General features: G+C 44.1%; 1 long non-coding RNA gene across 3 annotated transcripts in view; it reads left to right on the top strand.

Annotated features, from left to right (window-relative positions):
* The first annotated feature begins 302 nt into the window (after positions 1–302).
* The window catches only part of LOC140688438 (uncharacterized), a 56,196-nt gene continuing 44,962 nt past the window's right edge, over positions 303–11,536 (top strand). For 2 of the 3 annotated variants that reach the window (XR_012063134.1, XR_012063135.1), the window contains exons 1-3: positions 304–563; positions 4,026–4,165; positions 10,951–11,123. This is a non-coding gene — a long non-coding RNA (uncharacterized lncRNA). Of the gene's footprint in view, positions 564–4,025; positions 4,166–10,950; positions 11,124–11,536 lie in introns of all 3 variants that reach the window. The other variant, XR_012063136.1, reaches the window with a different exon arrangement.

Genomic DNA, 11,536 nt, shown 5'->3' with positions numbered 1-11,536 from the left:
GCTGGAGCGGGCAGTGGGAGCTCATGGGTACCCCCGAAGTAACACCCTAGAGGCACCTCCATCCAAAGAAATGATTTTCTGGCCACAAGTTGGGCTGGCAGAGATGGTCTCTCAGAGAGAGAAGATTTTTGGAGCTATTTACATTACTGTGTGTGCAGGGAGTAGGTGAACTCAAGGCATTCTTTCTCCCACTTGAGAATGTATGTACTCCAGCCTTCCATGGAGCTTTCTCCATGGCACCACTGCCTACCCAGTTATTCAAGCTAGAATGTGATGCTCCGTTTCCCTCCCTGCTTACATTCTGAAGGTTCTAGAATATGATCACTTTTTGCTGTCTTCACTGTTACCACCTTGATCTCAGTCTCCATCATTTCTAACCTGAACAAGTTCAGTTAATGCCTGTGGAAATAAACAAAGATCAACCCAATGAGAACAGACAAAAGGTCTTTATACAGAGCTTGCTGTAACAAGGGAGCCGGCCACTGTCACTTGTGTTTTGGCTGAGACTCAAAGGCGGGCAAAGGAGTGGGAAGCTTAACAGTGGAGAAATGGGAAGACTGCAGGTATGCCCCGATGGGAGGATGTTAGCATGGGGAAGCAGCAGATGGGACAGTTAGAGGCAGGACATCTTCTGTGATTGGTTAAGAGTGCACGTTTGGCTTTCTCTGGTTGGTCCTAAGTTGGAAGCAAGGACAACATTTAATGAAGCTGCCAGTTATTAATCAAGTCCTGCCTTTCGGGCTGATAGTTACTGAAGTTATTTTTTGGCTTCATGGAATTTTTTTCTAGATAGTGGTCTGACACTGTACAAGTCTGACTTATAAATAATAAGCCCACTGGCTGCCTGGGCTCCCTTGATAATGGGTCAGATTCGTGGGCTAGTGGCAGATAGTAGGTTAGAGTTCTATTTTTATATATGGTTTGGCCATTGGATATTCAGTCTCTCACAGTGCATTCAAAATTTAATGGTGTTTCTTTGGTAACCACTTGGAAACAACTGGATTGTGAAGTAGCTACTCTTATTGTCAGCCCCATTTACCTAGAATGAACCTGAGGGTCAGAGAGGTCAAGTAGCTTGCCCAAGATCACACAGTAAGAAGAGCCTGACTTTAAACCTTGGCAGTCTTCACTCCAGAAATCACTGCCTTAGACTACCCACCTTGGCTACTTAGAGACCGGAGTCACCAGGTCCTTGCCAGCATGTCAGCACGTAAGAATTTAAAATGCACTCTCTCCACCAGCAGCATTTGCATTTTGCTAATATTCTTCCTGAGGAAGTCAGTCCATTCTGTATGACTTAACTGGTCTTTTATTTTCTCAGTGAAACTTGACCCCATTCATCCCATTTTTCCTTTAAATATCCAATGGACTGTAGGACATAAAAGGAGTGAATCTCTGACAGGAAAATGGAAAGTATTGTGACATCCCTCGTGTACACACTCAGGAGTCAGATTGCCTGGGTTTGATTCTCAGCTCCCCTACTTAGTAGCTAGAGACCTTGGGCTGATGGTGGAATTCATTTAAGCCTCAGTTTCCAAATCTGTAAATGGGGACAACAACAAAGTACTACCTATCCTGGGAAGACAATCATAAAGATTCAAACAACAGCCATAAAGCACTTGCGTAATGCCAAGGCAGCTGGCAAGTGCTGAATGTCAGTTAGAATGCAAATACCCTTAGTAGGCTCTTTCCTGTGGTTTTTACTCACAATATGGAAAGTGGGAATTTAATGGTGGATAGTTTGGGCTGGCAAGGAAGGAAAGAAAAATCACCCACAGTATCTTTTTCAGAAATTGTCTAGGAAAATTGAAGACTTTTCAAAAAGCGGCATTCCTGCCCATCCCCACCCCCCAGACGTACTTCCCACTCCCACACGCCTCACTTTTGAGATCCTCCAGTGATTACAAGTGAAAAGACTGAATACGATTTCATTTTTACTGATTGAATCGAACAATTGGTCTTTGTAAATCCAAATAAGTACACAACACATTAAGGACTTCAAATCCCATTTCCCTTGTCTTCTCTGGGTCAGTGTACTTGAACTAGGTCGGAGCCAGATAAACAGTCACCTATTGGAGGAACTGTACAGGGAGGCCCACCCTTTTGTGTGTTGAAATAATTGCATCTCAGGGGCCTTATCCTCTACTTGGGTACAAAGCACAAAAGAATAATTTAAATTTCCAACTTAACCAGAGAAAGATCCACACTCGCCACCGCAGTTTATTTTCTGCCCCAGTGGTATCATCCGATCTAGGGGAGCTTGGGAATGTGGCACAAAGAGGGCACAAGCACCCCACAAGTATTGGTTCAGTGGCGCTGCGGGGTCTGGAATCCCTGGGTGGCCAAGGGGAAAGTCTCTGGAGTCCTACCCCAGAGCCCTAGGTGGGGCGGTGAGAAGGTGGGTGCAGGGGCAGCAGGCTGAAGAAAGGTGGAAGCTGGCAGACATTCCTCTCTTACTACCTTTATTGTCTAATGGTTTAGAGAAGCAAAGCCAAGGGCTGAAAATGGGAATGGGGACTTGAGGTTTGCAAAGAGAGGCAAAAGCTTGAAAGGACCATGGAGGAGGTGGGAGCGTGAAGGGACTAGCAGTAGGAGCCACTTGAGGTTCATGGTCACGGCCTTGCAGTGACCTATCAGTATGGTTGTGTGTTTCTCTAGCCCCTCTCAGCTCTCAGGGTACAAGTGAGGAGCAGGCAGGCTTGGCTTTAACTGAGACGTGGTTTAACCAAGTGAGTTGGACAAAGTGAGAAGAGGACAGGGGACTGGGCAAGAGGGAGCTGTGATAACAGTGGGCCTGGGATCTGAGCCTCTGTGTGCTGCCCCCCCCCCCCCCGACGCCACGTCCTCACTTGGAGAGGGGGATGCTTGAACGTGGGATTTTGGAGGGGTTTTTAGTGATGGGTGATGGTAACGGTCTAGGGTCTGGGGTGAGGCCATGGGAGTGACTGGTGAAGTGGGTAGAGACCAAGCTCATTGTTGGAGGCAAGAAAATCAGGGAACTGAGTGAACAGCACATTGGAAGGGTCAACAGTGCAGATATTGAAATCTTCAGTAGTGAAGACAGAACTGGTAGTGGAGAGGGGGGTCGTGCGCCAGGAACGAAACAGGCAAGGAACAAAGGGGTGACGCTGGGACGAGGACTGTAACAGGGAGGGGTGGCGGGTGGTGCAGTCTGACAACACGAGATTCAGCTGCGGGGGTTTTCCCGGGAAAGGAAGCGTGGTCTGAAAGAGAGGGAGAACTCCATCTCCAGGTCTAGGGGACAGGAGCGAGCACAGTCCTTCCTGGAGGGTTCTTCAGGGAAAGTCGCATTCTCAGGGCAGAGCCAGGGTTCTCTTAGGTCCCTTGGGAAATTCAGCAAACAGATGCAGGGGATGGGGAATGGCCCAGAGTAGCGCTAGGACAGAGTGTGACACACATGCCGTCGTGACGGCTTCGAGAGGGGGTGTGCGGGAGGATTATGGTAGGGTGTGATTGTTGACCCAAGTTTTAAAGGATAGACAGAAGTCCTCCAGGTGGATAAGGAGGGAGGAAGGAGAGAGAAGAGCAGGGACGAAGGCATGGAGGGAAGGTGGGCTGTGAGGAACTGAAGACAGGCTGGTGAGAACAGAAGAGGAGGGTCAAGGGAGGAAGAGTCCGAGGCAAGGGACCCATCAGGAAGGGCCTCCAGTGCCTCCTGTTTGGAGTTTGGACTTTCCTGGGAAGTGATTATGAGCCACGGAAGAAGTGCAAGGAGGACAACGGCTGGATTTTTAAAAAGTATTGAATTCAGTGAAACAACCATTCTCTGATTTGTGCTTGTTTTTTTCCTGTATGTATAATGCAGGTCTCTATCTATCTCTTCCCAAATATGAAGTTGATTCCCATTGTCCCAGCTCAGACTGGTGGCATCTGGACTCAACCAAATACTGAAGATTTAAGGCAGGGACCAGAGCATTAATTGGACAACCCTAAAGGCACCTAGTGGTTAGCAGGCTTTGCACAGACAACGACCTGAACTGACTCTCATGTTTTCACTTTACCAGATTATGGCCTAGGACAAGTGACTTAATTCCTCTGACTCTCCTCGTCAGTAAAACGAAAATAATAGTCCCTACTTGAAAGATCCCCGTATGGTGTGAATGAGACCACACAGTAATGGACTCGGCAGGATGACTGGCGCATGGTAAGTGCTCAGTGAACATTAGCTGTTATCAGAATGGTGTCTGAACCTCAAGCCCACAAATGTGCCGACGCTACTTTCTTTCCGGTTTGGCTGCCCATGGCAATCCCCTGGTCCTGTAAGAGCAGGCAGGGAGCTAGATATGAGCAGGGAAAGAGGGGCACAGGCCAAATGTCAGGAAACCATGCATCTTGTGAACAGTGGGGGTCCTTGGGCAAGCAAAGAAAAGCAGGAACCTCCAGACTGACAGGAAGCCACATTATCTTGAGGTGACAAGGGTCCTGGAGGCAGACAAAGGTGGGAATCTACAGCATATGAATGTAACCTTTTGCTCATTATGCTCTCATTACAATAAAATTAGCCTTGCAGGTAAGAAGTACCCATCAGGCACTGACCCTATGGCATTCTGATCAAGGCTAACTAAGGACAGAAATCCCCCTTCCCCTTGGGAAGGTGCAGCTGGGATGAAAGTCAAGAAATATGACCAAAACCCTCTCCTTCCACGGTGAATATTCTGCCCATTGATTTTCACACCTCATATAACCAGTTTGCCAAAGAAACTCCGTAGCCGCTCACCTGAAGCCCCTCGAGAGCGTATTACCATCGCTTAATAAATCCTAGCTTTGTTTTCTTCACCTCCTCTCTGAATTCTTTCAGTGACAAGACAAGAACCTATTCGCAGGTAACAGTCCTACTTTTTACAAACAGACACAGCTTGGTTCTGCTCCCAGGAACTATGATAGATTTGATCAGGGGTCTGGCCTGGGTTTTTCTTATAAGCTCCCCAAGGTGGTTTTAAGGTGCGTGAAGGTTGAATGCTGTTGGTTCTCAGAGGGCTAGACCCCGGACCAGCAGCACTGGCATCACCTGGGAATTAGTTAGACATGCAAAATTGCCCTGATCTACTAAGTCAGAAACTCTGGGGAGCTTGTGTTTTAACAAGCTCCCCAGGTGGTTCTAATGGACACTCAGGTTTCATCAGTACTGATCAAGGGTAGCAGTTCAGAAGAGGATGGTTAGATTTAGGGTTGAGATTTCTTTTGCTTCCTTACATTCTTTTAGGTACTCTTCCATTCTCCCAGCAAAATGTAGGCGCTGGATACTGGGGAGATGGAGCTGAATAAGAGAGACACAGCTCCTAATTCCATGGAATGCCCAGTTGTGATACTGTTATTTGTAATAAATGTATATTTGCCCTTTGTCCCCACTTCTGGCACAGAGCTCCCGAATTGGAATTTTCCTTGGCATTTCCTGTGATGAGAGCATTAAAAGTGTCTTTTGTTGTGTTGATGGTGACTTTTGGACCATATCTAAGGATGGAGGCTGGGTGCCAGGAAAATCAGCCAGAACTTTTCAATTCTACTCCCTGACCTCCGGTCGAGGGAGAAGGGCTGTGGAATCGCCAGTTGTCAGTGATTTAATCAACCATGCCTATGTAATGAAGCCTCCTTAAAACCCAGAAAGGACTGGATTCAGAGAGCTTCCGGGTCACAGGGAACACAGGGAGGTGCTGGGGGGAGCGGCCTTTCAGAGAGGAGGCCCTTCAGGGAAACTCCGCGCCCTTTGCCCGCGTTTTGTGCTATGCACCTCTTCCTTCTGGTTGTTCCTGAGTTACATCGTTTCATAATGATGGTACTCTGGTAAGTAAAATGTTTCTTCGAGTTGTATGAGCTGCTTTAGCAAATTAAATTGAACCTAAGGTAGGCGGTTGTTGGAACCTCCAATCATAGCTGGTCAGTCAGAAAACCTGGGCTTTCAACTGGCATCTGAAGGGGGTGGGGGTAGCTTGGTGGGGGTAGCCTTGTGGGACTGAGCCCTTAAACTGTGGGAGCTGATGCTACCTCTGGGTAAATAGTATCAGAATTGAGCTGAATTGTTATGATACCTGGCTGATGCTGGAGTATCGTTTGGTGTGGGAAAGAACTCCCCACACATTGGAATTGGAGTCAGAAACTTAACAAGCATTAAAAAAAGATAAAAAGTACCTAACTGGGCAGTCTTGGGCAGACTTGTGGAGGGTGATTTTAGGTCCTCGGCTTGCCTGTTTCACTTCCTCCTCTTCCTGTAATCTTGTCCTTTCTTTCCTGCCCATGTGAAAACCTGTTCTCGGGTTTGGATCTGATCTCAGTCATTTGTCATTCAGTTTGAGCTGTTCTGATTATAAGCCATATTTGCCCACCAGACTGCATACTCCTGAAGAAAGGGACTGTATCTCTGTTTCTTGGTATGCGCACACTTCTCCAGTTCAGATTCCTGTAATAACATGCCACTTGCATTTTAAGTGCTGCTCAACACTGGCTTTGGCACCACAGATGAGGGTTTGAGTCTGCAACCTGCTCACCAAATAATCGTGGGCAAGTTATGGCACTTCTTGGCACCTCAGCTTTTTCATCTATAAAATGGGTATAAAGTTGTGAAGACTAAGATAATGCGTGAAAAGTGCTTAGGTCAGTACCCTACCTAGGATATTCATTGAGAGTGCTCGACGAATGGCACTTGCTAGTGACTGTTGCTTAATTTTACTGCTATGGGAGAGGAGAGTTTATCCAGGGCAGGTTTTATTCAGGGCAACGTGCTAAAATGAATCTCAGACCGCAGTGAGCTGTTGGGAAGCTTTTGGGCTGAGTCGGTTTTCCCTGAGTTCCTCCTCTGACAATCCCCTTTCCAAGCAGCCAGAACTCACCTCTGCCAGCGGCTCGAGAAACACCCCTCGCTGAGCCCTTCTTAGGCTCTCCTGTGGTCTCACCAATGCTGCTGCTGAAGCTGCCTTGAGCGAGTCCTAAATCTTCTCTTCAGGGAGTTTAATACCTTACAAAAGCCTCAAGCCTATTTTAATTGAATTATTTCATTCAGTGTCAGGCTTAAAGAGCACCCTACAGGGTCTCAGCTCTGAATGAATGCATTAAAAAATCAAATAGTACAGATTATGGCATAATCCTCGAGGCAGATACAAATAGAGTCTTCTCTGCTGCCCTTTCATTTCTCCACGTTACTTAATAAACACAATTCAATAGCGTCTGCTTTTCCTTTTCCTCCCCTAATGTTCTTTAGTTGCCTTAGAAAGAGAACAAAACTCAGAATATAGCAAGATGTCGGGGAAGAATTTACCATCTTAAAAAAAAATTATTTTCCTTTTCTTTTTAAAAAATATTTTATTTATTAATTATTGTATTATTTAATTATTTCATTTTGGCAGGGGGTGGGGAGGTAATTAGGTTTGTTTATTTTTTACAGGAGGGTACTGGAGATTGAACCCTGGACCTTGAGCTATGCCCCACCCCCTTGCCTAGAGAATTTACCATCTTCATTTTCAGGGCTGGAAGGGGTTTTTGACATTACCTACTCTAACCCTCCACATAAGTGATCTGGTATGGGGCAGAGGTGTGGAGAAGGAGATGACTTGACCAAGGTCACAGAACTTCACCTCTGATGAGCTCAGCTTGAAAAAGACACCATCTTAATCCTGGAGAAGCACTGGGAGCCACAGCAAAATATGGTGTGGAAAAATGAATTCAACAGAGCGGTAGTTAAAGTGGGGGGCTCTGGCCAGGGATTGAATCTTGGTCTCCCTCACACAGGCTGCCTTTGGGCAAGTGATATAACATTGCTGGAGCTTGTTTCGTTATCTCTGATAATTAGTGATATTGCGCGTTTTTTCATGTGCCTGTTGGCCTTTTGTGTGTCTTCATTGGAGAATTGCTTGTTTAGATCTTCTGCCCATTTTTGGATTGGCTTGTTTGTTTGTTTTTTCTTTAAGTTGTATGAGCTATTTATATATTCTGGAAGTTAAGCCCTTGTCAGTCTTAGAGGATCAAGGTGTAGTTCTGGTTTTAATTTTTTGAGGAAACTCCATACTGTTCTCCAGGGTGGTGCCACCAGTTTACATTCCCACCAACTGTGCAGGACCGTTCCCTCCCCCCACATCCTCCCCAGCACCTGTGGTCTCTGTCTTTTTGATGACAGTCATTTTAACTTGTATGAGGTGCTGATCTCACTGTGGTTTTGATGCGCATTTGCCTGATGATTAGTGACACTGAGCACCTTTTCATGTACCCGTTGGCCATCTGTATGTCTTCTTTGGAAAAAGTCTATTCAGTTCCTCAGCCCATTTTTAAATTACACTGTTTAATTTTTGAATTATCTGGGTTATTTTTTATATTTTGGATATGAAACCATTATCATATAGGTGGTTTGCAAATATTTTCTTCCATTCAGTAGGTTACCTCTTTATTTTCTGAATGGTTTCCTTTGCTGTACAGAAGCTTTTTAATTTGATGTACTCCCATTTGTTTTCGCTGTTATTGTTTTTGCATTTGGTGTCAGATCCAAAAAACCATTACTGAGACCAGTGTCAAAGAGCTTACTCCCTATTTTTTTTTCTAGAAGTCTTGTCATTTCAGGTATTATGTTCAAATCTTTACACCATACACATAAAACAACTCAAAATGGATTGAGATAGGGGTCCAGTTTCATTCTTTTACATGTGGCTGTCCTATTTTCCAAGCACCATTTATTGAAGAGACTGTCCTTCCCCCATTGTATGTTAATGGCTTCTTTGTTGTAAACTGGCCATATGTGTGTGGATTTGTTTGAGGGCTCTCAGTTCTGTTCTGTTGCTCTGTCTTTATTTTTATCCCAATACCGTACTGTTTTGATTTCAAACTATTACGAAGCTATAAGAAGTGTGATACCTCCAGCTTTGTTCCTCTTTCTCAAGATTGCTTTGGCTATTTAGGATTTTTTTGTGGTTCCATACAAATTTTAGGATTGTTTGTTCTATTTCTGAGAAAAATGCCATTGGCATTGGGATTAGCATTGCACTGAATCCGTAGATTGCTTTGGGTAGTATGGACATTTTAACAATATTCTTCCAATCCATGATCATGAACCATCCTTACCTTTGTATCTTCAGTTTCTTTTAAACGTGTCTTAAAGTTTTCAGTATATAGATCTTTTACCTCCTTGCTTAAATTTGCTCTTAAGTATTCTTTTAGGTGCTATTGTAAATGAAATTGTTTTCTCAATTTCTTTCTGGATAGTTCACTATTAGTGTTTTGGAATTCAATTGATTTTTGTGTATTTTTTGGTATACTGAAACTTTACTAAATTTTAGTTCTAATAACTTGTTTTGGTGGTGTTTTTAGGGTTTCCTATGTATGATGTGTCTTTTGTAAATAGAGACGATTTTACATCTTTCTGATTTGAATAACTTCATTTTCTTACATAATTATTCTGTCTAGGCCTTTAAGTGCTGTGTTGGATAGGAATGGTAAGAGTGGGCATTCTTGTCTTGATTTTGATCTTAGAGGAAAAGCTTTCAGCTTTTTACTGTCAAGTATGATGTTCACCATGGGCTTGTCATGTATGGCCTTAATTATGTTGAGGTATGGTCCCCTCATACCCAATTTGTTGATTTTTTTTTATCATGAAAGGATGTTGAATTTTGTCAGATACCTTTTCTACATTATTGAGATGATCATATGCCTTTTATTCTTCATTTTGCTAATAAGGTGTATCACATTGATTTGTCTATGTTGAACCATCCTATTCCAAGTGGAAAAAATTCCACTTGATCAATAATATATGATCCTTTAATGTTTTGCTGAATTCTGTTTGCTAATACTGTGTTAAGGACTCTTACATCTATGTTCATCAGAGATATGAGCCTATGATAGCTTTTCTTGCAGTGTCATGGTGTGTCCCTGGTATCACCGCAATGCTGGCCTCATAAAAGGAGTTTTGTAATGTTCCCTCCTCTTCTAAGTTTTAGATTTTGTTATGCAGCTGCCATTGGCTGAGTGATGCCTGTCTGAACCATGATTTGACATGAGGTGCTGCATCAATGACTTTCACTGACTTCCCCAATATATGGATGGTAATTAGGTCCCCAGAACCCTGCACTTTGCTTTAGCAGGAGCGTGCTCAGGAGTATTTCTCATGAGTCAGGAGATGGGCACATCTGTGGATGCCAACAGTTCCCATATGGCTTTGATCCTGAAGGCAAAGACAGAGGCACAGGCTGACTACACTGTCTGCCTTGATGTCCTCATGATGCTGGGCCTCTGCAGGATGGTGGGTGGAGCTGCACAGCCTTGCCACCACCACCATTCCCATTACTCAGCTGCAAATGGCTGTCACATCCACGCAGGCACTGCTGTTAGGCACTGCTACTTGTCTCTGTGGTTATAGCTGGGCAAGGTTATTAGGTAACTTGTAGTCTCAGTAACTAGAGAATTCTTTATCTCCCAGCCTGGAGAGGTTTCAGTATTTTAACAGTTGACTTGATGTGGCAGACTGAATTACTCTCAGATCTTCATTCCCTTCAGATCTTCACTCCCTCTCTCTGTTATATGACTCTGCAATGCACTAGAGCGGGAAGAATATGTTTCCTCATTTCACTGATGCTGGGGGCTTGGCCCCTGGTTGCGGTCAGTGGAGTGTGGGAAGAATGAACAGTTTGCTGGGTCTTTTTGAGAACTGTGTGCTCCAGATGGCCACTGCCCCTTCAGCCTGAGCCCAGAAAGAGACAAATGGATTAGATACACACTAAATGGATTAGTTGGAAACTCAGCTGAAGCTGGAGCCAAATGTAGCTGCTCTAATACCTGAAACAACCTGCAGTCTTGTGAGTAAGAAAATAAATACTTTCTATTACAAGTTGAGTTTTGGAATGTTTTGTTATGCAGAAGTATTGCAGCAATAGCTGTCTAATACATAGGGCCAACATGGTGTGCACTAGTATAAGTTAGAACTGCGAGTAAATAACGAAAGATTTCTTGTTGCTACAGTTGTTATATTAACTGGCTGAGAAAGCATCAGGGAGATGGTGGAAAGGGAAGAGGCAGAAGCCAAGATTCAGGGGAAGCAATGATCAAGGCCGACACAGGGACAGGGAGGAGACCAGCTTGTTTGAAGGAAAGGATAAAGCACCAGCATCCAGGGAGAGGTCTCCACCCTTTAGGTGAGTACTTTGTTCTTTCTTTCCACTAGAGTTCAAATATTCCCTCTTGTGAACACTCATGTCACTGATCGGGTGTCCACTGGTCCAGCCCTGATGGACAATTTGACAAAATATGTAAAAACATTAAATGTGCACATTATTTTCCTTTGACTTCACACTTGCTCTTTAAGAGTGTATCTTAAGGGAATAATTGGGCAAGTGAGAAAGTTGGTACAAGAATGTTTTCCCCTTGTTTTATAATATTGCAAACTGGATATCCAACAATAGAAGATATTGGACAGCCCAGGTGTCCAACGGAGAATTACTCAAATACATATATTCAGTGAGATACATCCTTAAATGATATTGTAAAGGAATATTTATTGACAAGTGAACATATTTGTGATAGAGTAAGTGAGACTAAGAACCTTATG

The sequence above is a fragment of the Vicugna pacos genome, chromosome 22, assembly GCF_048564905.1.
Source record: "Vicugna pacos chromosome 22, VicPac4, whole genome shotgun sequence".
Classification (NCBI taxonomy): Eukaryota; Metazoa; Chordata; class Mammalia; order Artiodactyla; family Camelidae; genus Vicugna; species Vicugna pacos.
Note: the sequence above shows the minus strand (reverse complement) of the source record. Positions and strands in the feature narration are given on the sequence as shown.